Here is a 27558-nt window from a genome sequence, read left to right as displayed (position 1 = left end):
CCGATGGTGGGGGGCCAGTAAAAAATAATGTTGGGACTGTTGAACTAGCAACTCACTGGCCAGAACAAAAACAGTAGTAAAAAGACGAAAACAAAAAAATGTCATCAGAAACTCAACTTCCTGCAGTTGCTTTGCAGCTCTTGGCGCGCACCATTGGCCATTTCAGAGTTGTAGTGATGTGACGAGTGGTTGTCAAATGTTATTTCTTTAATCTCAGCAGCAACCACTGGGTCTGAAAGTGAAACCATGCAGACGGAACTTTGACCTGCATTCTCTGTAACGTCCAGCAGGGGGGCGAGTCCGCTGGTTGCAAAAAGAAGTCCGGTTCCATTAGAAATAATGGTGAAATGTTTCTACTTCTCAGCTGATTTATTACTTCAGTAAACATTTTCATAATGAGTTTATGGTCTCAGTCGCTAGTTTCAAGTCTTCTTCAATACAACATGATGTTCATTTAGTAAATTATGGTCCTATTTAAGGGGAAATAGACCTGTCGCTACCATGGCGACCTGTCAATCAGGATAGAGGAGACTTGTATCCGCTGCTCTGTGTAAAGTTTTTTATTATTAAATGGCTGTCAGCAGGAGAGAGATCACGTCACGTTTGAGTCTGTCAGTATGTTTTGTTTTATTTTTTATCATTTTAACTGTGATTACATTTAAGTTTATTTTTTTAATATCCAGGATGTATTTAATAAATGATTAAACATGTTAACATAACAAAAAGTCTTTCGTTTTGTTGAAAAACTATATAACGTAAAAATTTGTCTTCGGGCCAGTAAGTTTCAAACCCACTGCAAAAAAGTTTAACGTGGAGCCCTGCCTAAAAGAAATCATTTACTTCTTGTTTCACACAGGACTTGAGAAGTGGCCTGAATGATTTGGGGAAACTAATTGTGATTTTTCTGCCAGATATTGCGATTATTTAAAAAAAAAAAAAAAAAGTTCAGCTAAAGTTCAATATTTACTGGCAGTCTATTTTTGACAGAAGCGACATCAAGCAGCACAGAGCAGATGAACCGGACAGGAAGATAGACACAGAACGGCGGAGATTTTCAAAATAAAACACCCTGTGCAGACTCCTGATCGTATATCAACAAAACAGACAAAAAAAGAAACTATTAAACTACGTAGCCTACCTAATCACGATGGAAGCACAAAAATCAAGGACAACTGAACAAATTAACAAAATCTGACCAAGTCAGCAGCATTAGGCAGACAAAAGGCTCTTATTCTGAAATGCTTCATGTGGGATGTGCACCGAGCACAGTGGGCTCACAGAGAGCTGTTATCCGTAGTTAAAGCACACAAAATGATAAAACACCACGTCAACAACGTAGGGCAGGCTAAACGCCCTGCTGAAAAACGCCTGTGTCGGTTCGGCCGACGCCATTAACACGTTTTCGTCCAGTTTTGTTTGTTGTTGTAAAATGTACACCCCTGTGCCCGCTCTGATTGGTGAGTAGCGCTTGTGTTTGGTTAGCAGGTCTGTCACGACCACGGAATTGATCTGTAACTGCACGACTGTTTAAAACGCTCTGTATAATTTACCCACATTTTAATTTGCTGCCCTCACGATTAGCTAATCGCGTTCCTTCAAATCGCAATTTTGATTTAAAAAACGATTAATCGTTCAGCCCTAGTCCTGTGTTTGTTTGTCTGTCCTCCCCATGCAGACTTTCTCACTCTTTTTACAACATCACCTGACTTTAAGGGCGGGCTGTAGGGTTATCTATAGTGTCATACTTTGAAGCGGAGGGCCACTGACCAGGCGGCAGTATTTTACGACTTGGGAGTGAAACCGGCTTGCTCTCTTTCTGATGTACTGACAGGGGGCTTCACCAGTGGGATCAACATCTCACTCTGTGTGTGTGTGTGTGTGAGTAAAGGGATAAACAGGCCTTTTCAAATCTATCATAAATCACTGGACACTGAAGTGCTTCTGAGTTGGAGTGTGTGTGTGCGCGCGCGTGTGTGTGACTGCATCAGGGAGTGTGTGTGTTTTTGTGTGCGTGTTCGGGTTTTAACCCCTTGAGAGGGACAGAAAGTAAGAGATCCTTCACTAAGATCAATACACACATCGCCTTCTGCCTCAGTGTCCCAAATCACTAAAGCTTCTTCAACCTGCTGACTTGTTAAAGCTAAAATCCTAAAACACACACACACACACACACACACACACACACACACACTCACACACCTGGTGGTGTGTGCATCATGTTTTGTCGCTCATCATCGTTCACTTTTTTTGCACAACTGATCCCCCCCCCCTCTCTCTATCAAGAGTGAGGTGCGATGAGAGTAGGTGAGGTGCATTCTGGGTACTTAATGGAGTCACAGGACAGACACAAACACACACATAAGCCTGTGGAGAGGGTGGGACAGGTATGTTTTCTAACACACACACACACACACACACACACACACACAGGCTTAAATCAGTCTGCCGGGTTTCTGGTCACTGTGTTGGTTCAGCGGAAATTTACAGCCAGACAGCAAACAGGGCTTTCCAGGGCCAGACGCAGGGGCTCAAAGGACACACACACACATACACAATAAGTATACACACAGAAAACCCTATAACAACACTCAAATGTTTCTATTCGATATGTTGGATGTGGATACTCCCGTCTACAGATCTTCAACTGCTGACATTTATATTTCACACGTGTTCTCACATCGAGCGTTATGAGCGGGGAAACGGTGACTCACACACAGCAGCATGGGCGTACTACATTTAGATTTAGGCAACTAGCTGATTTTTTTGTCGACTCCCTGCTCCTCTTTCTGTTTTTATCCGTTTCATCAGTCATCTCTCTCTCTCTCTCTCACTCTTAGCTTATTTGTTCTCTAACTCTCTCTCTGTCATTCACAAATCCACTGAGTGCTCTAAACACAAGAAAATCTCTCCTCTGTTCTCCCCAAATCTCACAACAATGGCGGTCTTTGAACGTTCAGAGTGAGGGCTCCAGACGCTGATAAGCCCAGTGTCGAACGTCCAAATGCCAGGGCCAATTCCTGCCTCCCAGTGCATTATGGGAGTGTGATAAGGACACAATGGAGAAGCACTTTTTATCGTGTTTCTCATGCTAATATGTCCACTGCTGCTTATTCCTTTTATTAAGAAGATTTAATTTGTTTTGTGTGTTAATGACTCACGCAGAGCTTCAGGTGGAGTGTGTCTGTGTACATGCTCGAGGCTAAATCTCATCCATCAGGCAGAAAGGTCCTTGGGGCAAGAAGGAACGCACACACAGCCCTTGAGGTTATACTACGTGTGTGTGAGAATCTTCAGGCCACTTTTATGCATGTGGATCAGGCGTCTAAAGGGGTGTGTGTGTGTGTGGCACGCCAACAAATCGGAAAAGCATATATGTTTTGTAAGAAAAATAACCAGAAAATAATAATTGTATTCTTAACGTGCCGGCAAACTGTTCACAGTATGATTAACATTTGTACCCAAGCTAGTGGCACCAGACTGTTACACTCCTGCGTCGAATCAATGGCGTAGCCCCCTACCCTACGCCGTCATCTACGGCGTAGCTGAACGTGCACCTCCTCAAAAATGTAACTAAACGTCGAGGCGACGCAGACCGTAAGAACGATACCGACAGCCAGAAGTTTTCCTAGCGGCCAAAAGAGTGGCTGTAACACGGTGGATCAATATATTTGACCGTCGCAACCCGAGCGAAATGACTCCTTTCGCTATCAGAATGTGATCCATTCGGTCGATAACATTTGAAAAGGCTACACCAGCAGCACATATACAGTTTTACCCCGTTCATATTAGCGGAGGGCTAAACCGGAAGTTAGCCTGCTCGGCAAAATTTTTAGCTAACTGCACCAGTAATACAGATCTTGGTTCTGAGTGGGTGAAAACTTTGTGAATGGATGACCGACTTTATTCAGTATCCTGTTGTTGGGCGTGTGACAGAAAGTAATGAGGACAGATGGAGGACTGACAGACGGCACTAACTCCCAGGTTTATCAATAATTACCATAAAAATAGCCTGCAATAACCTGTGAATTTATATAATTAATCTTGTGTTTTTTGTTTTTTTGACCAATCACATCATATCCTTGCGGCCTGGCAGGAGATGTTTTGTGCCCCAGGCCTGGTCGTGTGGCCCCTGGCGAGGGAACCACTAACCTTTTTGTACATTTGGATCGGGGTTTTGTCAGTGTCAATAATGGGTAGCATATTTACATAACATGCTTTGGTAAGAGGTAGGGATGAAACGATTACCGGTTTAACGGTAAACAATCGTCAAATTCGTGCCGGTTATTATTACGGTACACATTTTAATTACCATGATAACCGGGTACGGTCAACCGCGCCGTTATAATCTCACGGCAAACGCTGTCCAGCGTCTCCCAGAAGCAGGCAGTGCAACGTGTGTTTGTTTGGGTCAATGACAACACGGCGGAAGACGGCGCTGCGGGGATTTTTCAGTCACTCTGAAGTCCGGTCGTCTTTTAGTTTATATGAGAGCGCTGAGGGAAACTTGATTGAAGAAAATGACCTTAGTGAACGCAGGGTGAGTTAACTTTTAGCTTTGGTTTGTCTCTCTGACTTGCTAACAGCGTGTAAAACTGAAGCTCTCTGTTTTGCTGCTCTTATAAAAACGCTACACGTTGTTCTGCTGCTGAGTGCGTCGTGTGTCAGCAGAGTCTATTCATCCACTGCACATGAGAACACGTAACGCTGTTTAGTCAGCCAACCAGCATATCTAGAAACGCTACAGAGTCCTCTGTATCGATGTCAGTCATTGGGCTCATTGCAGTTACTATCACTGTCTTCGAAAGACTTATTTGTTTTCATGTAATTGTCCACGGGGTCATTGTATTACCTATATAAAATATAAATGCACACTTAGATGATTTTCATATGTTTACAAAAGGTATTTGCTGTTATTTAATTTTTTATGCAAACAAAATGGCAACTGTACTTGTTGAAATGGTTTCAGTGTGTGTTTCAGTACATTGTAATATTTTTTGCCAAAACACCGTGATAATACTGATAACCTTGATAATTTCGGTCACTATAATCGTGATATGAAATTTTCATATTGTTTCATCCCTAGTAAGAGGCATCACTGTATATTGAGGCCGTGAAGCCAGAGTGAACTTAAAGAATGGATGAAAAAGAAGAAAAGCAGGGAGTGAAAATGACAGAGAGAGGGAGGAGGAGGAGGGAGAGAGGACCCTCTCCACTAAACACTAATATATGAGCCTGCAGACATAATAAAAGTATATTTATTATAAATATCCTCCATTCATTTTTTCCAGCAGCGTTTACAGCCGGCAGTAAGCAGCCATTTTAATACTGCAGCTCCACTCTCAAGATTTCTCTGAAGGAGCCTGTTCACACAGGAGGGAATGTGTTGATTTCAAGTGTGTCTGTTGAAAAGAGGCAAATATTAATTTTATCACCCACTAATACAGCTGAAAGTAAATGCTAAATACTGGAATTAATGCCATCGGGGCTGTTCTAGATGGATGACAGATTACACGTGACAGTTTTTTTTATCTCTATAGTGTGTTGTGTCAAAGTTACGGTCAAGTGAATCAGTTGTTGATTGTAGGGACCATTTCTAAATTCGTTAAAGCTGACTAAAAGGGGGCCAACTCTGTGTATAAGTCATCTGTTGTTATTATCATTATTAGATGGTCGATTCTACACTGATGAAATACATGAAATGTATTGCAATTCAACACCTCCTACAGATGTTTCACAGTAAAAGCTTTTAATGTGGAATAGCTAAGGGAAACGGGGGGTTTGCATGAGTAAACTACAAGTAAACATGTTAAACTGTAGCCGACGAGAAAACATGGAGGCCTCTAACTAGAAAAACATCAAACACACCGATCAGCCATAACATTATGACCGCACCTAGGCAGCAGGTGAACCTTGTGTCCTCTGACTTGATGTGTTAGAAGCAGAAAAGTGGGCAAGCTTAATTAAGCTGATGATACACGGGGCAACTTTTTGAGCAATCGGCGGGGCGGGGTGGGTGGCGGAGTGGTGGAGGAAGGGGATTACGGTAGTAATCTTTACTCATTACCACTGGCGGCAATGTTTCCCTGCACGATTGCTCTAAAAGTTGCTCCGTGTATCATCAGCTTAAGGGTTTGAGCAACTCTGACAAGGGCCAAATTGCGCTAGCTAGACGACTGGGTAAGAGCATCACCAAAACGGTCTGCAGTGGTCAGTACCTATCAGAAGTCGTCCAAGGAGAAGGAAAAGCTGTGAACCGGCGATAGGGTCAAGAGCAGCCAAACCTCACCGATGCACGTGGGGAGCGAAGGCTGGCTAGTGTGGTCTGATCTGAGCTACTGTCGGTCAAACTGCTAAAAAGTTGATGCTGGTTCTGCTAGAAAGGTGTGAGAAGTGGAGTCCACGCCTCGACGGGTCAGGGTTGTTTTGGCGGCTAAAGGACGGCAGTTGGTCACAATGTTATGGCTGATCGGTGTATGAGCCAGGTGAAGTTGCTGACAACGAAATTCAACACATCCCACGGACTTTTCACAATAAAAGTTTTCCAGGGAAGTGAAGGGATTCTGCCCTCTGAACTGCTGGAAGGCTTCTAATGTTAAAGAGACATTAAAAAGCAGGAGCAGATGATAAATCAAATATAAAACAGGACAAATTACAAAATAAAAGCATGCTTCCAAATAATTGCCTGCAAGGTTAAATAAAGGCTCTGCCCAGCAGGATTTATGGTGCGTTCAGGGAATGAGATCTCATGAGTGAAAAATCAAAGATCTGAGTGAGCACAGATGGAGAAGAAGAAGAGTTGAGGGGAAAACAAGTTGTTGTAATGGACTGCAGAGGAATCAATATTAATTCAACATCAGACGTACTGATTAAAAAACACAAGACTGACAACTTTCACACCGCAGTCGACAGTATGTGTGTGTGTACACATCAAATAACTCATTAAAACATCTCCAGCATCAAAGATGAGAGACGTCATCAATAAATACACAGTGAATAACAAGGCCCAGCATGTGTGTGTTTGCAGCAGGATTCAACTCAGTATTTTTTTATTTTTTTATTTGTCTTTAATTTTCTATAAATGGGAATGTGTGTGTTTGTCTGCTACTCACGTGTTGATACGGTTCTCTGTGGACTCTGTGTGTGTGAGTGTGTCTGCAGGGCAATTAATTGAGCCGCGATTGGAATGCGTTGCTGCAGCCCGTTGTGAGTCTCTACAAGGCTTTAAATGCAGACACAAAGACAAAAGACACACACACACACACACACACACACACACACACACACACACAGAAATGCTAGAATACATGGAAAAACATTGAGCATGTCTCACACACACACACAGAGTGGTGTTCCCTCAGGATCGCCACATTCGGCTGCTGTGACCTTGACAAGAACAACACAAACTGCCGCTGCGCTCTCTCTCTTTATGTTTCTCTACCTCGATCGCTCTCTCATTGTTTTTTAACTTCCATTAATGTTTCTCTACCTCTACCTCCGTTTCTCCTCTTCAGTCTCCTCCTCCTCCTTTCGGTTTCCTTCATCTTGCCTTCTTAGCTTGTCGTCTCTCTTTTGCATCTGTCTCTGTGTATTTTAATAACATCCCCCCTGTCTTTACTGTAATTTCCCTCCTGCTCTAACTAACAACATGGAAGTGTTTAGCTACTCCTATAGCTGTGCGCTAAGTAGTTATAGCATAGCTGCAGAGCCCAAGCATGTAACCACAGAAGCTACATCATTATGTAGCTGATATAAACCTCCAATCACCCCCAACCCTATTACATGCAAGACATGTTGGCTTCTACTAATGCTAACTAACGTAACATAAATGTTTCTGTTTCACATTTATCCACATGAATGCTTAAGATTATTTATGGCGTTGACATTCACCCGCTTACAGCTGGCTACTAATTCATGTGTTCTTCAACCACACCGGGGAATAAGTGAGGGAGAGAGAGGGCAACCATCCCGCAGGTGATATGAAAATCACTCAAAACACAAACTGTTCTCACTCCCGACTAGTCACATATGGACCAGGGGCGGAGGTAGACTCTCAGCACAGTGGGGGCGGAGCTTCATCACGGGGCCCATCAGAAGCGTCCCAGCGTCAAGCAGCACAGAGCAGATGAACCGGGCAGGAAGTCAGACACAGAAACGGCACAGAATTTGGTCAATTTTCAAAATAAAATACCCGTTACAGACTTCCAATCGTTTATCAACAATTAACACAGTTAAATCAGTCAAAAAAGAAACATTTTAACTACGTGGCCTACTTAATCATAGTAGAAGCACAAAAAGTAAGCACTCATCACCAAATCAACAAAATCTAAACATGTCATTAAAATCCGGCAAGCAAAACGCTCTTATTCTGAACTGCTACCTGTAGTAGTTGCTAAATGCACCCGTCAAGACGAGAAACGAAAGCGGTCCACAGAGAGCTTTGAAGGATGTAGTAGAAGCACAAAAAGGACATGATTTATGTTTATTAAAACGTGTCTCCTTAGAATCTAGTGTTTATGTTGTTAATTGTTGTTCTTGTGGCGGTTTACCATTGAAACCATGAGTGAAGGGACTGTTTCATTATTAGAGCTGTTGAATTCTCTCCATATCACGCGGCGTCATGTACTGCTGTTGCTCGTCCGTGTCCACGACAGTGAACTCTAAACTGGCCCAACTTCACGGCCCATGTAGCGGGCGACCCTACCAGTGTGGGCCCTGGGTCGCCCGCCCCCTCTTGCTTGGACCCACGCTACCTCCGCTTATGATATGGACGCATGGTCAAGATCCGTCGGCGTCAGTTTGTAACGCACTGGGGATACCTATAGCATCACTTTTGGACAGTAAAGGTAGGTATATGATATTTAACAGAAAAGAGCGAGTAAAGAGGTGGTTGGGGTGGATGGACCAAGACTTTCAACCCGGACACCGGTGCCAACATTAAATGTTTTTATTTAACATATATCGAGTAAGTTAATAAAGTAACGTTAGTTAATTTACATGTTAAATGACATAACTAGTTATTTTAACCCAAACCATGATGTTTTCCTGACCCTAACCAAGTACATTTTGTGCCTAAACCTAACCAAACAACCATGCGTTTCAGGATAGCAATGTTTTGCATGGTTAACATTTTATTTTGAAAGTGTAACCGGATGTTGCATATTTATTGTTGCTAACTTGACCGTGACGCTGTAAACGTCGAAAAACTTCAAGCGTCCATCTAGGGCTGGACAATAAAACAATAAACAGTTAAATAAATATTTGCTTTTATTGACTTGAATCACAATTTAAGACTTAACTTTTTTATTAAGATGTTTATTTTGTGGAGGAAAAAGCACTGAAAAAAAGCGTTTACTTAATTTTAGTCATGCGTATTTGTTGACAAAGATTTTATCATAATTGTTTTGAACGTTCAACCTCAGATTTGTGAAGTGATCCACTGTTTGGCATCAAGTGTTTGTTCTGCCCATAAAGAAGAGTTTAAATCACAATTAACCACCAACGTTCACTCAGGAGCAAAAATCCGTCTTGAAATAACAATGTCATACTTATCGTGATAATTATCGATATCTCAAGATATGAAACTTTTTATCATGATAACATTTTTGGCCATATCGTCCAGCCCTACGTCCAGTTTTTGACGAGTGCTAAGTGAGAATGTGTTGTTTCATTCACCTACATTGCTTAATGCCATGCTAATTATATTATAATAATATAATAATTATAATAATTACATCTGTGATATCGCCTCATTCTACTACGCTCTATGTTTGGCTGACTGCTGCGTAAAATTGCCAGCATGATGCAACAATTCGTAAAATCAGTCGAAACATTTGATCATGTGGTCAGTTATAGGTGACTAATGTGTGTAAACTTGCCACTGTAGGAACAGAACAAGACGAGATACGAGCAAAAGTGTGCTCTGGTACTAATATCAGTATGCCTCTGGTCGTCTTTCTGTCTTTCGCCTTCTGACACTCTATGCTCTTTTGCCCTTTTGTTATGCACTCAGCACTTCAGTCAATTTTGCTTAATGAATTGCTTTGTGTAACCTTTGAAACTGTGTCGCTCCCCCTTTATCATGACCTTATGAGCCAGGTTGTCCCTCTATCAGCGGGTGAAATCTGACGCTGATATATAAATCAAAACATACACCATATATATCTACGGGTGGACTGCAGATAACCCGAGTAAAAAAACAAACACCCCATCAGTAGAGGAGCTGAAGATGTAAAGTTCGTTCTGAGGGCGGGAGGTTATGGGTCATTTTCGGGGTAGCTGGAATATGACCAGGAAATTTCATGGTAATCTCAGTGTATTGTTGAGATATCTGTCAAACCAAAGTGCCAGCCAAACTTACTGCGCTGACCTCATCCCGGATTAAGCTGCGCAAAAGGAATCAAGATCAGAGCTGTTTGTAAAAAAAAAAGAAGAATACATTTCCTTTAAGTACAGTACTTGAGTGGAAGTATCTTCCACATTTCATGTTAGTGGGTCCTTCCCTCTTGTGGCCTGAAAAGAGAGCAAATTCAAAATATTCAAAACATTTAGGAGGTCCAGACCTGTTTATACCGAGGCAACATAACACTCAAACCCCTGGACACTAGACAGAACCTTTAGAGGAAGAACTGCTATTAATAATCATTAGCTAATTAAAACATGTTCAATAAATAAGGTATTCCGAATGAAAATAGAATATCTGCACAAATTTTACACTGTTCTAGGGCTACTGCTAACGATGATTTTAGTATTCGAAGCTTTTATAGATTATTTCAACTATTCATCGATGCTTCGTTTTGCTTGTCGGCGGCGACAGATATTTATTGTTCCTTTCAGAAATTCATAGTGTGTCATACAGCAAACATCTGACCGACAACCAGACAGCTGCTTTCCAAACACAAACATCACCCGAGTGCTATACAAGTTATAGTAAAGGCTTGCGCAGACTACACGACTTTCAGCGTCGGGCGATGGCCGATTGCTGTTCACATTACACAACTTGCCGTCATGTGACAGGAGTCTTGAAGTCGTTGTAGCGTTCACGCTACGTGACTGATCGGTGAGAGGGCTGACAGCTGCTGTGTCACCCGATGCTGGTCTCCAAACCAAGGGAAATGTGAAACGGGAAATGAGCGATCCTGCACACGAAACCGCTGTTTGTTATTATAAAGCTAGCAATTATAAAGAGAAAGATTCTGGGTGAAAGGATGGATTAGCATACGCAGATAGCAGGGATCATCTGAGCTACAGAGAGAGCTGGAGGTGAGGTGAAAGGTGCAGCTCCCCGACACCCAGTTAACTCCTGACTGTGAGGTTACGACTCACGGCCCAAAAACGAGAACCACAAACGCTCGTGTGCACATTTTCAGCTGAGGACTGCAGCTTATTTTGGCTTCAACTCAGCAATCAATCATGATTTCAGTTAAATGCTAAAGTTGCTGTCACCTTGTCTGTGGAGTTGTTGTTTATTTTAGCTTGAAATAATCCCATACTTTGGACACTTTCTTCTTCGTCCCTCACTATTTTCTCTCTCTTCCTCCACTTTGCAAACAGCGCCATCATAATCACGTCGTGTTCACAGCGTAAGCGCGATGTGCGACAGTAATAAATGTCCGTGCGAAACAGCGAGCTGTATAGGTATATGGATTAAACGAATCCATCGATGAATCGTTGAATCCCTATACTGTTCCTTACCATATAGTATAGCTTGAGTACATGTAGTTCATTTCCACCTCTGCAGTCAAAACACACACACACACCACAGAGATGACAGCAGCTCCCTCGGTGGAGTTTTCAAGGACTCAACAGCTACTGTCACCTTAACACACACACACACACATATAAGAGCACATACACACACTGCCTGATAATAAAAGTATGCATGCACACCAGAGAAAAGCACAAACACAGTTTTGTGAGCGAGTAGCACTTGTACACACTAGTACAAACACACCAATACACACTCAAAAGGTGCACAAACACACACACAGAGTGCAGCAGTCACAGCGCTGTCTGTTCGTGTTAGTGAGGTTTAATATTAAAAACCTCTCAGGGAGCCTCCAAACTGAACATGATACAGGCAGTAAAACACAGCGTTTAAACACACACACACACACACACACACAGCAGAGAGGTTCTGCAAGAGCACTTTCAGGTCTACACACCATAACACCAGAAATCTCCAGAAAGATGAAGACTTGCTGTTAACAGATTTGACTTTTGAAAATAACTCCCGTCACAGAGCAGGAGACATGAGAGTCGCCACTCTCCTCCTGCAGCAGCTCCACAAGATATTCGCTCCATGAAGCCCTACATATGAATAATTGTTTTATAATCGAATCGCAGCCCTCTGAATCGTTATCGAATCGTGAGGTGCCCGGAGATTCACACCCCTACTACGCAGCAACAACATAACTTTTCACAAAAACAGAGCCATGGAGCTCCACTGTTGTTCAAAAACTGAATACTCGCCAAAATGTGGATTAATCTGCAGCTGAAAACTGTCTGACTGTTGGATAGCTGGAATGAGAAATTTGAAGAAGACATTTGCCTTTTTAAAATGGTATATTTTATATATTTTTCTTGAAAAGCCCTCAGCTTCCAACATCTCCTACAATTTGTTTGTGTATTGGTGTGAGTGGATTTTTGTATGTATTTATATTTGACAGTGTCTGTATGTGTATATATATATTTTAAATTACTGTATTTTTGATATACAATAAAAACAAATATATAACATTCAAAGAGCTCCACTGGCTAAACTCTAAATTAAATTATAATCAAGCTAACCACACTCCCTCACTGAGAAGGCGTTTTGGGGCGACGCACTGTTTTGTCCCTGACGATGACGATAGCCGCCGCTCAGCATCTGCAAAACAACTGGGAGCGGCTGCTGCCGTCGCCTTTTGGCTGGGTCTGATTATGTATGAGTTGTCTATTAGATAGGGATTTAGGGAACATAAGCTATACTGTATATCTGGATATGATCTGCGGACAATCTGTGGGCTTCAAACAGAGGGGGAGACGCCGGCTGACGGAGAGGCTTCACTATCTGAAATGACTGTTTGTTTTCAATTTCACATTCCAGCTGATTTCCTCTGGATCGGGGCACAGAGAGGTTATTACCGACACAGACGAGCCTGCAGGACTGGAGAGAGAGTCTGAGAGTGTGTGTGTGTGTGTGTGTGTGTGTGTGTGTGTGTGTGTGTATAGGTAAGTGAGTGTGTGTTTGTGTGCAGAGTGTTTTATGTAGCACATCATTGAAACTAGGTGTGTGTACGTTTGGAAACATCCAGCATGTATCAGTAGAAGTGAACTCCCTGCGTTTGTGTTGAGGTGTGTAGCTGTATACATGTGCTGTGTCTCAAAATATAATCTTAAATATTCCTATAGATTAGCTTGGTCTCTTTCAGACTAATTTTGTAACACACAAAGAAGTAATCCTGAAATAAAAACAACCCTGAAGCTGTTAAGCAAAGTCTTACTAACAGTGACAAGCAAACTAATCTTTATGTGTAAAATCAACACATTCTCACTCCCGACTCGTCACATATTGAGTATTGTTTCTTTTGTCAGACAAAACTAAATGAAATATTTTCGTCCACCACCTTTTTTCCCCTGACTAAAATGAGATGATGACAAAACGGCGACCACGTCCTTAAACACTGACTGTGACTATATTAAGATGCGATATTGTTGACGAACAATTACGAGACTAAAATGTAATTCATAAAATAAAAACTTGTTCATTCAGCGGTATTTTTTATGCTGCCAACCGGGACGGATGGAGGTGATGAACACAACATGCTAGGCAGAAAGAGGCGCTTAGACATCAGCTCCCCTAAAAGCATGATTTGATATTTTGGGGGGTCTCTAAAACATTGACAGAATGCTTTATTGACAGTAATCTCTATATTTCTCTATCATCATGGATCATGTGAAGCGTCAGACTTCATCCAGCCAGAGGGAACGATCACATATCTCTATTTGGTTTTTATTGGCAGATTGACCAAAATTCTAATCAAAATTATTTGAGTTAGAAAAGACTAAAATGATGGTTAATGACTAAAACTAGACTAAAATACTTTTGATTTTCTTTTGACTAAAATACCCAGACTTTTAGTCAACTAAAACTTGACTGAAAATAGTATACAGTGGACTAAATATAGAATAAGAACCTTTGGCGTTGCTTTTAAACGCCCTGGTTACCCCTTTAGCGTCATTTTTAGACGTTTAAGACTCCGCAGTCAAGTCAGCAACGCTTAGCAACAACAAATATGCAACGTCTGGTAAAGTTAGCGAAAATAAATGCTACGTCCGGTTACACTTTTTCAATAAAATGCTAGCGTTACAAAACATTGTCATTTTGAAACGGCACGTTGTTAAAGTTTTAAAATGAGGTTTAGGCAACAAAACTACTTGGTTAAGGTCAGGAAAAGGATCATGGTTTGGGTTAAAATAACTACGTATGTCAGTTAACACGTGAGTTAACTTGCGTAACCTACGCAATTTAGTTACTTGCGTAACTTCAATAAAAACATTTAATGTTAGCTTTTTGTTTCACACGAAACGTATACCGGCCTCCTGGTTAAAAGTCCAATTTCTGGCCCTCCATCCACCTCCTCTCTCAGTGTTTTCTGTTAAATATCATAAACCTTCCGATACCGTCAAAAGCTACAGGGCTTCCCCCACTGCGTTGAGCTATGACGCTATAGGGATCCCCAGAGCGTTACAAACTGACGCCGATGGGTCTTGACCGTCAGGGAATAAGAACGGGTTGGTAAAATTGGTGAGGTTCCCCTCCAAAGTCACTAATAGTATTATTAGTAGTAGAGCGTGTGGTATAGCACGTTCATGTAATCAGAAGATGATGCCACAGCAAACACACGAAGTAAAGACCGAACATATCTGGATAACATACAGCAGACAAGCAGTCGCTCGGTTTCTACTACATAGCTTGTCTGTGCATTTGTCTTGTCTCGGTCATTGAGGACTCTGGATTTTATTTCAAGACCATAACTTTGGGAATATCAATAAATTGCTTTTGCATTGATTACACTGATTTATTTGTTAACATCCTAACTCTGATTGGATGAAAAACTTATCGCTTCAAATGCAACCAATAACCCAGAATAAAAATGTGTTGTTACCGTTACGTTGATTTCAGCTCTTAGTGTTTGCATGTGGGTGTTTTAATGGGAATGTGGATCTTTCAGATCAATCTGAGAAGTACCTCTGATCTCATTCCACATGTGTGTCATGTAGTGTGGGGAACTGGTCTTAGTCCTGATTTGGTCTTGGTTTAGGCGGCCTTAACCACAACACTATGTACAGTTGACACATGTCTGCACAGTAAAAAAATATAATAAGAATCTCTATTTGTGGAGCACTTGTGCTTTAACAGGTGTAAAAACAATAAAACACATAAAAACAAGTACATGATAAAAGCAAGAACACTTAAGACACTAAAACACATGTTTAGATATAAAATGTATAAAAAATACAATAAAAATAAAATCGGGAAAGGCTCTCCTATAAAAGTTTTAAGAAGAGTTCACTGACTCAGCCGACCTGATTTCCTCGGGCAGGCTGTTCCAGAGCCTCGGGGCCCTGACAGCAAACGCTCTGTCCCCTTTAGTTTTCAGTCGAGACTCTGGAACAGACAACAGACCTCTGCCTGAGGATCTCAAGGTACGTGCTGGTGCGTATGGGACTAAAAGGTCAGAAATATAACAAGGCGAGAGGCCATGAAGAGCTTTAAAAGTGATCAATAGAATTTTAAAGTCAATTCTAAAACATACTGGGAGCCAGTGTAATGAAGCTAAAACAGGAGTAATGTGGTCATATTTCTTTGTTCTGGTTAAAAGCCTGGCAGCTGATTTCTGGACAGTCTGGAGTCCATCAGTAGATTTTTGGGGTTAAGCAAATAAAAAGGCTGTTGTAGTAATCGAGGCGTGGTGAGATGAAGGCACAGATTGTATTTTTGATACATTTTTAAGCTGGTAAAAAATTTGTCATTGGGTCATTAATATTCAAAGGGCTCATGGAAATCTAATTTTTAAATCAAAATCAGGGAAGATTTGATCACAATGACTGAATGTTTAGTAATAATTGTTTTACTACTTTCTTTCAGGAAAAATCAAACACTCTTTTATTTCTTACATCCATCGGTCTCTTTCACTTTGAGCTGTCCTTATCACAAGATGACCTCTTGAAACTAAATTTCAGCCGAAACAACATTTTCTTGTAGCAGAACGCTACACGTTTTTTGCTGTGTGAGGTGTATTTTCAGATGAAAATCAAAGAGCCTTAAATATAACGTGTGAGGTGTGTGTATTACTGTATGTGTAAGTGCATGTTTCCTGTGTGTGTTATGGGTAAGGTGCACGTGCTGTAGTTGACACTGTATGTGTATAGTGTGTGTTTGAGTGAAACTGAGTGTATATATATATATATATATATATGTGTGTGTCTCCCTATCAGTTAGACAAGCCATTATTCTTGGCTGACAGCGCTCAGCTCCCGCTCCTCTGCCAGGTAATGAATTCTCCTCCAGATAAAGAAAATAAAAATCATCTTTAATTTCTCCGCCTCGCTGTTGTGTAAACCCTGATTCTTTCCGCCCCGGGTGTGCTGGATTCGCCGCCCCGTCGCATCCTGCCTGCCTGCCTGCCTGCCTGCCTGCCTGCCTCGCTCAGCCGGCCTACAGGCGGAGAGAGATGATGACGGTAAAGCACACGCTCGACTGCGGATGAAAGAACCGACGGTAAATATGATAAATGGTGGAGGCTGCAGTGTGGCGTGTCTGCATATATACACACACGTATACACACACAGGTCCAGACTTAAATACATGTGCAGGAGGATTACCTAGACCAAGCAAACACAACAAATGCAACATATTCAAATGTTTTTTAATAAAAATATAGTTCTAAAAATGTTGATGACGAATGTATCCACAAAATGCCAGCTAACAGTCAGTTTTCCTACAATTTCCGTTAACATCTACAGCAAACTTAATGTTTTTCTGTTTAAGTTTAAAGCAGGGCTGGACTGATAATCTGGCATACCGGGCAAATACCCAGTGGGCCGGTGTACCGTAAATTATGTACTTATATAACTGTTTTTAAAAAATGGGCTAAAGATCGGTCCGTTAAGCATGGACAGCGGTCCATTGGGTAATTTTCTATGGACTGGCCCAATCACATCTCTTACCAGCCCCCCACCCCCGTCCGCCGTTTCTTGCATTGCGGGCCCAAAAAACAAACAAACAAAAAACCCCAAATCTTTGCTACCGGGGGCTGCAGTTGCTTCAACATCAGCTGCAGTACCCGACGTAGTGCAGGTACAGGCAGAGGAGGAGGCGTGTGTTAGTAGAGCGACAAAGTGACAGGGCCGAGGGAGAGAGCGAGCATTAGGAGAGTGGAGGTGAGGCGGTAAGCATGGAGTAGCTCAACCTGTAGGGAGGGAGCAGGGCGATTATTTGGTCACGCGGACAAGCGGACGTGGAAAGTATAATCCTTGCCTTACACTGGGGACACGTACGCTACCCACCACTTGAAAGCGTTTGTTAAAAATGTTCACAATGAACACCCTTCCCCTTGAATATTTCATAAATAAATACTTTTCCTGAATAGTAGGCCTATTAAAATATAATCTTATCTTGTTGTCATGGCCCCAATCTTGCGCAATGTCACATCTCATGGGCTAAGTGTTTCGTCACACCCCTAATCTGAGCCCTTAAATGGAAGGACGGTGGCGTTGGCGAGGGGTGTCCGACCGATTTTTTGTCCCGGTCCAGCCCTGGATAAAGAGTTTATAGTCTCAGTCGCTAGTTCCAAGTATTCTTCAGCACAGCATGATGTTCATCGAGTAAATTATGACCCTATTTAGGGGGAAATAGACCAGAAAGCAGTGTTTGCTTTTGAGCAGGACTACCTTGTGATTGACAGCTCGCTACCGTGGCGACCGTCAGCAGGAGAGAGAGCGCACGTCATGTTTGAGTCTGTCAGTATGTTTTGTTTTAAAAGTAAATTGTTTTGTTAACTTTTTTATGTTTTATAATTTTAACTGTGATTACATTTAAGTTTAGTTTTTTTTTTTATATCCAGGATGTATTTAATAAACGATTAAACACGTTAACAGTATAACATGACTTACAAAGTCTTTCGTTTTGTTGAAACACTGATTAATGACATAAATTTCCGTATGTGCTCAAGCTCTGCAATCCTATAACTGATAATGGCCAAGTTGTATGATACACACCCACCCACCATGAGCCCTCTGCTACCAGAGCTTCGTATTTTTACACCTATTTCACACCTGAGATATCAAATGAAACACACACACACAGACACACACAGGGGTCCCTGATGTGTGCTGCATTTGTTTTATGCCCCATCTGCTCTCTCCCCCTACCGTCCCATTACAGTTAAACTACAGCTCAGTTCTACGGGTGCAGACAGGGGACAAAAAGGACGTTCACCTGCAGTACTGAGAGCAGGTAAGTATTGCTACTATATTTTAGAACTAGCTAATCAGTAGCTAATCATTTTTCAAACTCACACAAAGAAAGAAAACAAATTGTTACTGTGGTGTGTTTCTTCACTGATAACCTAAAACACGCATTTTACGGTGAACTCATTCGGTTTGACCTTTTAAATCCAAATAAGTGTGATATCAACTCCGCAGCAGAAAGTGCTCCCTGATCTCTGGAAAATCACCTCCGGTTCCTCACAGTTACATCCACTCTGTTCCCGCTCTTCCTCTATGGGCTCTGTATACCTACCTTCTGCAGCTGGTTGTGGTAAACAGAGAGAAGATGCTCAGTGAAACTAAACGTTAGTTTCCTGCCGCTGACCGAACATAAGACAGCTGTCTCTCGCTGTTGTTTGTCACGTGGAAGCAGCTGCTGATGAGATTTGAGGCATTTCCTTTTAACCCCGGTTAAGCGGCTAAACAAGCAGCTTTCAAATGGTGGATACATTTGAGCGTCACAAACCCTGCGAAATGACTCATTTACTCTCAGAATTTGCTCAATTAGGTCGATGACATCTGGAAAGTCTAGAGGAGTAGCACGATTATCATTTTACCCCCATTCAAGTAAGGAGAGGGCTAAACCGGAAGTTAGCAGACACCGAAGCACAAATATAAACGCTCACGACGGCACGTAGCCTACATCGTCGGCTACGGCGTAGACTCAACACAGAAGTGTAAATTGGCCTTAAACACTCAACAGAAGAACGCAGCTCCTGGAGTTCAGGCGGGGCTCTAGTCTGCAGAAATAGTTCAAGGAGGAGTTTTAGGAGTAAAATCATTTTAGCAACCTGTGAAATGACTCCAGAGGTGTCCTAACCAGTACAGTCAGCTTATTAATCATTTCAGATCAAGTTCTTGTGTTTAATTTATTTCAAACTGTAGCAGGGCTGTAAACGCTTCATACATATTTCCCTAATGCTAATATTCTAAACATAAAAACTAATTATCACCTTAAAGATTCATATTTGTTGGAATTATGTAAAAGCCTGTTAGCTGCCTGTCTGTCTGTTCCCCCCCCCCCCCGTCCGTCTGCAGGGATCACGTCACCTGAGACGTCCACTGATTTGCAGTAATTGCAGAGACAGTTACTTTTTCATGATTTTAATTCAAACCTCTGGCACAAATTACCTCCCATTCCTCGCTGTAGACAGCTCGTGTGATAACATTAATCCTGTGCCAATCGAACTCCTGGTCATTTTGAGCTGTAATTTAGTTCTTCTTCTTCTTCGAGATGTGAGATTTCTGTCTGCTGCTTTTGCGTCTTAGGAGGAAGGTTTTGTAAGCTTTGAAAAATCTGATTTTCTTGAATTCGGCAAAGATTAATTATGAAATCATTAGGTTTATAGAGTTGTATCACACACTTGGATGATCTCAGTAAATTTCATCATGTAAGGATGAAATATAAGACCACCGGCTGCAATTCATTAATGTCATGAATCCACAAAGAGGCTGGAGAGAGATTTTATCTTTCTAAATCTTTACTTTTAATCTCTCTTGCCTGAAGCTGTGTCATACACGGCGTTGAAATAATGATTGTCAAATATTTAAAAATCAGCTAAAATCTTTCATTACTCCCCAGAACAGCTTTCGAAATCCACATAGTCAACCTGAATATTGTGAGTTGAGTTTCCACAAAGATATTTTAATCTGGAGAAAATGCACAATCAGTTGGCACATATCAAACGCATTAAAAAATCTAAATGTGTGTGATTCTCACTAACCAGTTATTAATCCATTTCTTTTCTCTTTTTTTGTTCATTATGCAAATAACACTCCAGGCTCTTCAGCTGAGCCTCACCTGTTGCTCTGTCTTGTACCAACAATTAAATACCTGCTCATTCATTTAGAAATGCAAACGAACACGTGCGCCACAGGTGTACAGTTAGGTGCAGGATTCTTTGAGGAAGCGGAGGGATGCAGGGAGAAAGGGAATGAAAAGATATGCTGCGTACACACAAGCCAAGCCAGTAGAAGTTATAAAACGGAATGAATCAAGCAATGATAGAGACGGAGAGGGAGGGGGACGATGGGGTCGCCAACAGGAAGTGCCGTGCATGCTTGGATAGCGTCTGCGATGCTGTATGGAGGACCTGCTGCCCTCCATCATGGAGCATCGACGCCTCAGACAATCACACGCACACACAGACACAGTCGCGATGTGTTCAGGGCCCGTTTGAAAAGTTTCAGTTTTCAATTCAGGACGAGAAACCAATCATTCCACATTCCTGTTTGCTCTTTAATTTGTTTTCTTACCTGGTTATTCTATAGCTTAGTGTGTGTGTGAGAGAGAGAGAGAGACACCTCCTTCTTATTCTGTGTGCGTGTTGTTTTCTGTATGTGTACCATTACAGTACAGTATGTGTGTGTGTGTGTGTGTGTGGTCTAACAGTGGCCATTGAGAAACATGAGCTGTTTCACTCCTCGTCTCTGCCCATGTGTTCCATTAAAACACTATTGATCCACACGTGCGCACACACACAGGTGGCGAAAGGCCATGATAATCAGAAGCCGAGTTAATACGTTGCTCGCTCAGTTTTCAGCGACAGAGAAGAAAAGGTTGGAAACTCAGCTGACATTTGTTCTGTGGTTATGAAGCACTCGCTACAACTGTCTGTGTGTGTTCGCCTGTCTGTCCTCTTCTCAGTCTTTTCACTTTTCTGTCTCTCTACCTGTCTGACTGATTGTGAACGTTTTGTTTTAAACATTCCTTCTTTACTTTTTTCAGTTTATTCCTTTTTCCCCCCCGCTAATTTTAGCTAAATGATTAATAACTATACGGCTGACATGTAATATGTAATGTGTCCGTTTTTTTAACTAAGATTAATTATGATAATATTTAGTCATCTCCATCGTTAGGCCCTCAAAGCAGGTGAGGAAAAGCTCCCAAATAAGTCTATTGGGATAAAATAAATAAACCCCAGGAAGAGCAACAGAGACGCACCACACGAGTTAAATTATAATATGGACGGACAATTTTATTTACCACCAACCTTTGTGCTTTAATGTTCATCTCGTCTTAATGTCTTCACGTTTTCATTGTGTAGGTTCATTTATATTTATTTATTCTACAATTTGAGGTTATCATGTGGCATAAAACACAAGACTTTTTTAATTTGTTTTCATATATGTACATACACATATACTGTATTAAATAATGCAAATATTTTACACTAGTAGATACTTTTTGTTATAGGCACCGATTCTGACATTATTCATCATCTTATTTATTTATTCAGTCTGTTTTTAATTCATTGCTACTGTCTCTTTTTGTGTTTAATATATGTAACAGTTTGAACTACTGGATACATGAATTAAAATTAACAAAAAAAAAAAAAAATGGAGAAACACAAGAAATTTTGTTTTTAAGGGGTGAAAAGCATTCTGGGAAATGTAGGAAATAAGGGAAATAGAAGAAAAGGAGGCAAGTTGGGGGGGGGGATCACATAAATAGAAGAAGCAGGGGGAAAAAAGTAGATGTGAGGTGTTATTATGAGAGACAAACCCTAACGACAATCATCTTTCATTAAACTTTTATCAGGTGTTCATAATGCAGAGAGAGCGAGCAACAGCACAAATGGCAAAGCAGCTAAATAACCATTACAATTAAACAGCGTTATCGCGCCGCTAATAACGAGTCTGCACGAAAAAAACCACAGACGTCACACTGAGCTAATCTCCCCCTGATGGTGGATTCATTATAGATAGAAGTGAACCGTAATGACATTTATGATTTAAATATGACCCGCTCTCTGACTCTGAATAAAAATGAGCTTTTCTTTTTTATTATTTTTTTAAATCATGTGTACCTGAGGGGCTGAGAGACTAAAGTTTCAGGAGAAAACTCTCAAAAAGAAGCTCTGAAAAGTTAATTTACTTGCAAAAATTGGATTTTTAAATAATCTACATGTTATAAATAACAGAAACATGAAAAGTAATCAGTCAAATGTAATTAACATGTAAGCAGTGCAGTTAAAGGAGGGTATACGGTATACGATTCTAATGCAATACACGTCATTTATTCAGTGAATATCTCCTTACAGTCTGCTAGCTGTGCGTTCTGTGTGCGCGCTGAAATAAAATCCAGCGTTTGTACCAGCCCGTTCTCATCCCCAGGGCGTCAAATACCTTCACTTCACGTCACGTCCTTCGGCTTCTGGTACCAACACACTAGTGGAAAGGAGGTGGACGGTAAGGATGGGCAATAATTATCGCAATATAATTTTCCTCAATAACAATATAACAAATGTTTAATATATCGTCAATAAATATTTGATTTAATTTATTAGAATCACAAAGAAATTAGTTGTTTATTTTGTTGAGGAAAATGGGCTGAACTAATCATATTTTTGGAAAATAGATTTAATCATAATTTCTTTGAATGTTCTACCTCAGTGAAGTGATCCACTGTTTGGAGTCAAGTGTTTGTCACGTTCTGACCATAAAGTATAGTTTAACCACACAATTAACCATCTGGCCCTTCAATTTTCAGTCAGGGGCAAAAAGTCTTTAAAGCCTTTAAACTTGGAAGAAATAATGATTTGACATTTATCGTGGTAATTATCGATATCTAAATTATATGAAATGTTTTTAGCGTGATTACATTTTTGGCTATATCGCCCAGTTCTAGTGGACGGGTGGGTCAGTAACCAGACTTTCGCCCAGTAGATTAGCGTTCATTTCCCGTGTGAAACACAAAAGCCAACATCAAATCAGAAATCCTGGCGTAGTCATTGACCGTCACATCAAATTAGCCTTCATACTGCTACCCATGGGTATCATTTATACTGTCCCCACCACTTTCTTAAGCATAATTTGTTAAAGTTCTGAAATATAGCTTGCAGTTTAATAACAAATTAGTTTACAAATTCATTCACAACGGTTTATTTGCACATTAAGAAAACATGCATGCAATAGAAGAAACAAATGTGCATTGTCCAAAAGAAGTAACTTCATCTACAAAAAAAACAGTTTCCTTTTAACTACGTTTTCTGTTCTCTTCCTGTGAACATGACAAAAGAGGAGGGAAGACTAAATTAGGCCTCAGCAGGGATGATATCACATGAAAAAAGTTGATCTACAGGAGAAACAGATCTGAAAGCAACAAAGAATGCCTGAGAGCTGCACTGCATTTGACTGAATTTTGTGTTTCTTTTACATAAATAAAAAACATTTCACAATAAATTGGTGCAGAAACGTTCACCAGAATGCAGGAAATGAAGTGTTTAAAGATCAAAATTTCCCCTGCTCATATATTTTAGCAGTGAGGACATCTTTTAAACACCGTTTAAGGATATTTTCGTCTCGTTCTCGTGAACCTAAACCTCGCGAGCCCTTATGTCCCCACCACTTTTCAACACAAAGCGGCGCCCTGGCTGCCAACCTTAACAATCAGAGCAAACGTGAACAAAACATTTCCACTCTTTCATTTCCAGGAGTTAGAATTACTGCTGCTCGTCTATGAAACTCTCAGTGCCCTGAAAACCATCTCTGACCATCTCTTTACCATCTCGTCCTCTCAGGCCATCAGGCTGCTAACTGTTCCCAGAGTACGAACTTGAACATGGACAAGCAGCATTTAGATACTCAAACATCCAGAAAACAGAAGACTTGCTTCGACCACCTTTAAATCCATGTTAAGAATTTGTATGTTCTTAATCTTTATGGTAAATGGTCTGCACTTGTATTGGGCCTTTCAAGTCTTCCGACCACTCAAAGTGCTTTCATACTACGTCACGTTTTTTAATACGTTTTTGATGCATTATGTAAAACCCTGAATTGCCTTTTTTATGTGTGAAATGTGCTCCGCGCAAATGAACTTGCCTTGATTTGTGTATCCTTTTTGCTGTGTACTTTTTTTGCTGCATTCAGGGTACATAGGAGACACACACATTTCAAAATACACACACACACACACACACACACACACAACAGAGCTTTAAAAACAGACCCATGTGCACAAATCCTTCACTATAATCGCCTATCAATTTATCTGTTTTCTGCATTTAAGGAGCAGGTACTTTCATCACAATCCATAGGGGCTATAGAGCGCACACACACGCACACACACGCACACACACACACACACACACACAGAGGCAGCGGTGGTCACATCGAGTTATGCTGACATGGCCTAGCATCTGCTCGGCGGCTCCAGAATGACACCGATTTGCACTTAAATGAGTGGATTTAAGTGGCGCGCCGCCATTACCACTCGGCCATATGTGATCCCAATGTCTTTATCCTGCATTACACTGAGGAGGATGAGAAGGAGATGAGGGGGGGGGGGGGGGGGGGGGGGGGGGGGGGGGGGGGGGGGGGGGGGGAGAAAGGAGGAGTGACAAGAGACGGGGCGAGGGAGATTAGGACAGACAGTAGCAGCACAGAGAGAGAGAGATAGTGGGGGAAAGAGGCAAAAAAGAAAGAAATGGATCTGTAATGAGAACGAGATGGAACTGAGAGGAAGATGTTAAAAGAGAGAGAAGGGAGATAGATTAGACGCGAGGGAGGCAGAGATGAAACGTTGACGAGCATCAGCTGTTAAACAAACAGCAGGGTTATTATAGCTCTGATCCAGTTCCCTATCACGGTCCAGGATTAACATGTTGCAGACCTTTGAGTCACTCAGTCGCTCCTAAAATGAAAAGACGCCCCCAGCTCAATTAGTCTCTTCTTAGATACTTTGTTTTATTCACCAACCAAGGCCACTGCTGCCATCTAATCCTTTCTTACTTCTCCCACTCGTTCATTCCCTCCTTCCAGTATCCTTTTTAAATGTACACATCCTTTCTCCCTTAGCTGTTATTTCCCTTTCTTTTCTTCTCTAGTTACTTCCTCCTCATTCTCTTCTAATGCATCCTGATCTCAATCTGTCCTTCTGTTTCCGTCTCTCCCCGTTCATCCCTCCGTTTGTTTCCTTTCTCCTTAACCCCAATCTTTACCACTCTTCCCCCTTCCTCTTGTCATCCTTTTAGCTGCTCCCTCCTTTTTTCTCCAATCCCTCCTTCTATCTTGTATATTTCCTTCCCCTTATCATCAAATTTCCTCCCTCCTTCACTGCCTCTTTCCCCCCCTTCTCTCTGCCTCCCCACCAAGGTTATAACCGTTAACGAAGACAAACGAAATAATGAAAACTAGATGTGAAAAAACACCGTTGTTAACTGAAATAAAAATAAAAACGAGGCTTTACAATAAAACAATAACTAAAACTGTATCGTAGGTTTGCAAAACTGAAACTAACTCAAATGAAAGAGTAAATGACCTTAGTTTTCGTTGATTTATTTATTTATTTCATAGGACCCAATAAGCCTACATTTCGAGTGGATATGAAGCCGGGGGAACTGGCGTTGCGGGGCAGTTGGTCGGGCCGGACCGGCAGTTCAGTGGTGCAGGCGGTGATTAGCCGATAGGCACCTGTTGGTGAGCTGCGGGTGTGTTATGATTTTGTCCTCCGCCTGAAGAGCTGGTACGCCGGCTTGTCCGTCAAGAGAGCCCGTATCAGGGCGGCGTCTGGCCGCAGCGCCCCATGTAACGTTAGGGGGAGGCTAAAGTAGTCGGGGAGACCCGGGTAGGGATCGGCTGCGTAGTTGGTCGGATTTTAACATGTTTTCTATTATCTTTTATACATGCATGTGTACAAAATAATATGAATGAATAATATGAACAACTGTATGGAGTTGTTCGTGGCTCCAAAGGGGGGCCTCCACTATCTTCCAATTTCTTAGCTGTCCATCAATTATTATTTATTGTATTTCACCTATTTAACCAAGAATGATAGAGCTAGAGACGGATGTAATGAATTGCTTGGGACCACTGTAGCATTAGGTTAGTTTGATCTTAGGGTTTTCTGTATGTAGAGTAGAAATTATACTGTAGATTTCATGTGCTTCATTTATTTGTAGTATTTATTTCGACAATGTGTCAGTACTTCATATAACAAAAAAGGTTTTCCCTTTCCACAAATATTTCTGATTAAACTGGACAAGCCTAAAACTAATAGAAACTAAACTAAAACTAAGCCTTTTCCAAAAATAAACCAAACTCCAAAAAATCCACGTTAAAAACTAAAACAAAACTCAAAACAAAAACTCAAAACAAAAACTAATGAAAAATCTGAAACTATAACAACCTTGCTCCCCCCCCACATTTCCTCCTTCTTTTCTCCTCCTTCCCATTCTTTTCCTTTCAGCTATAATCATCCTGTTCTCTCTCCTCCCCTTTCCCACCATCAATGCTTCCTCTTCTCCTTATCGCTGTAGTCGTCTCCCTCTCTTTCCCACTCTCGCCTCTCCAACTTTCAGTCATCCTTTTTACCCTCCCTAAATTCCTCTCTCTCTTTATCTGTCCTCTACCGCATCTCCTCTCCTCATCTCTCCCCCCATTCTCCTCTCCTCTCTACGCACATATCCCCCCCTCACCTTTCCTATCTCTCATCCTTCCCAACTTTCTCCCTTTGGCTGATCTCTCCCTCTCTGTTCTTCTTTTCCCTACAGCTGATCTCTCCCTCTCTCCCCTCCTCTGTACCTCCTCCTCCTCTCCCCAACTAATCTCCCCTCCCCCTTCTCCCCTCCTCCAGGTGTTTTGCAGGGATAAAGGATTGATGAAGCCATCAACTCTCTGCTCTTGACATTTACAAAAAACCCTCCAAGCTAACGCCTCCCCCCCCCTCCCCCTCTCTCTCGTTATCTCTCTGCAGTGCTACCTCACTCGTCACTCGCCCGACCACATCATTAAGACCCAGTAATTAGGGCTCATTTGTAAAGCCAGTGTAAATAAAGGGCCCATAATGGTTGGGATATCACTCACACCGAGGCGTAAACTAGACGTTTGTGTGTGTGTTTGTGTTTGTGTGTTTGTGTTTGTGTGTGTGTGTTTGAGGGGACAGGTTACATTAGGAAATTAGCCCACGTGTCATTAGAGTATAGGTGTGTGTGTGAGTTAGAAAAGTTGGTTGTGAAACAGAGTGTTTGTGATTTGTGAGAGAGAGAACTATAGAGGAAGAGAAGCGTATTTAGAAGACATGAATTA

The 27558-nt window shown here is 41.5% G+C and overlaps 1 protein-coding gene and 1 long non-coding RNA gene across 2 annotated transcripts in view; one reads left to right on the top strand and one right to left on the bottom strand.

Annotated features, from left to right (window-relative positions):
• LOC123979363 (neuronal PAS domain-containing protein 3) overlaps nucleotides 1–27558 on the bottom strand; it is a 197576-nt gene that overhangs the window by 73994 nt on the left and 96024 nt on the right. The window lies entirely within an intron of this gene.
• LOC123978942 lies at nucleotides 1352–24300 on the top strand. The gene is made up of 5 exons (XR_006827095.1): nucleotides 1352–1457; nucleotides 16480–16533; nucleotides 16695–16762; nucleotides 18428–18499; nucleotides 24054–24300. It is a non-coding gene; the product is annotated as an uncharacterized LOC123978942 (long non-coding RNA).

Source organism: Micropterus dolomieu, linkage group LG11 (assembly GCF_021292245.1).
Source record: "Micropterus dolomieu isolate WLL.071019.BEF.003 ecotype Adirondacks linkage group LG11, ASM2129224v1, whole genome shotgun sequence".
NCBI lineage: Eukaryota > Metazoa > Chordata > Actinopteri > Centrarchiformes > Centrarchidae > Micropterus > Micropterus dolomieu.
This window is presented reverse-complemented; position numbering and strand designations above follow the sequence as displayed.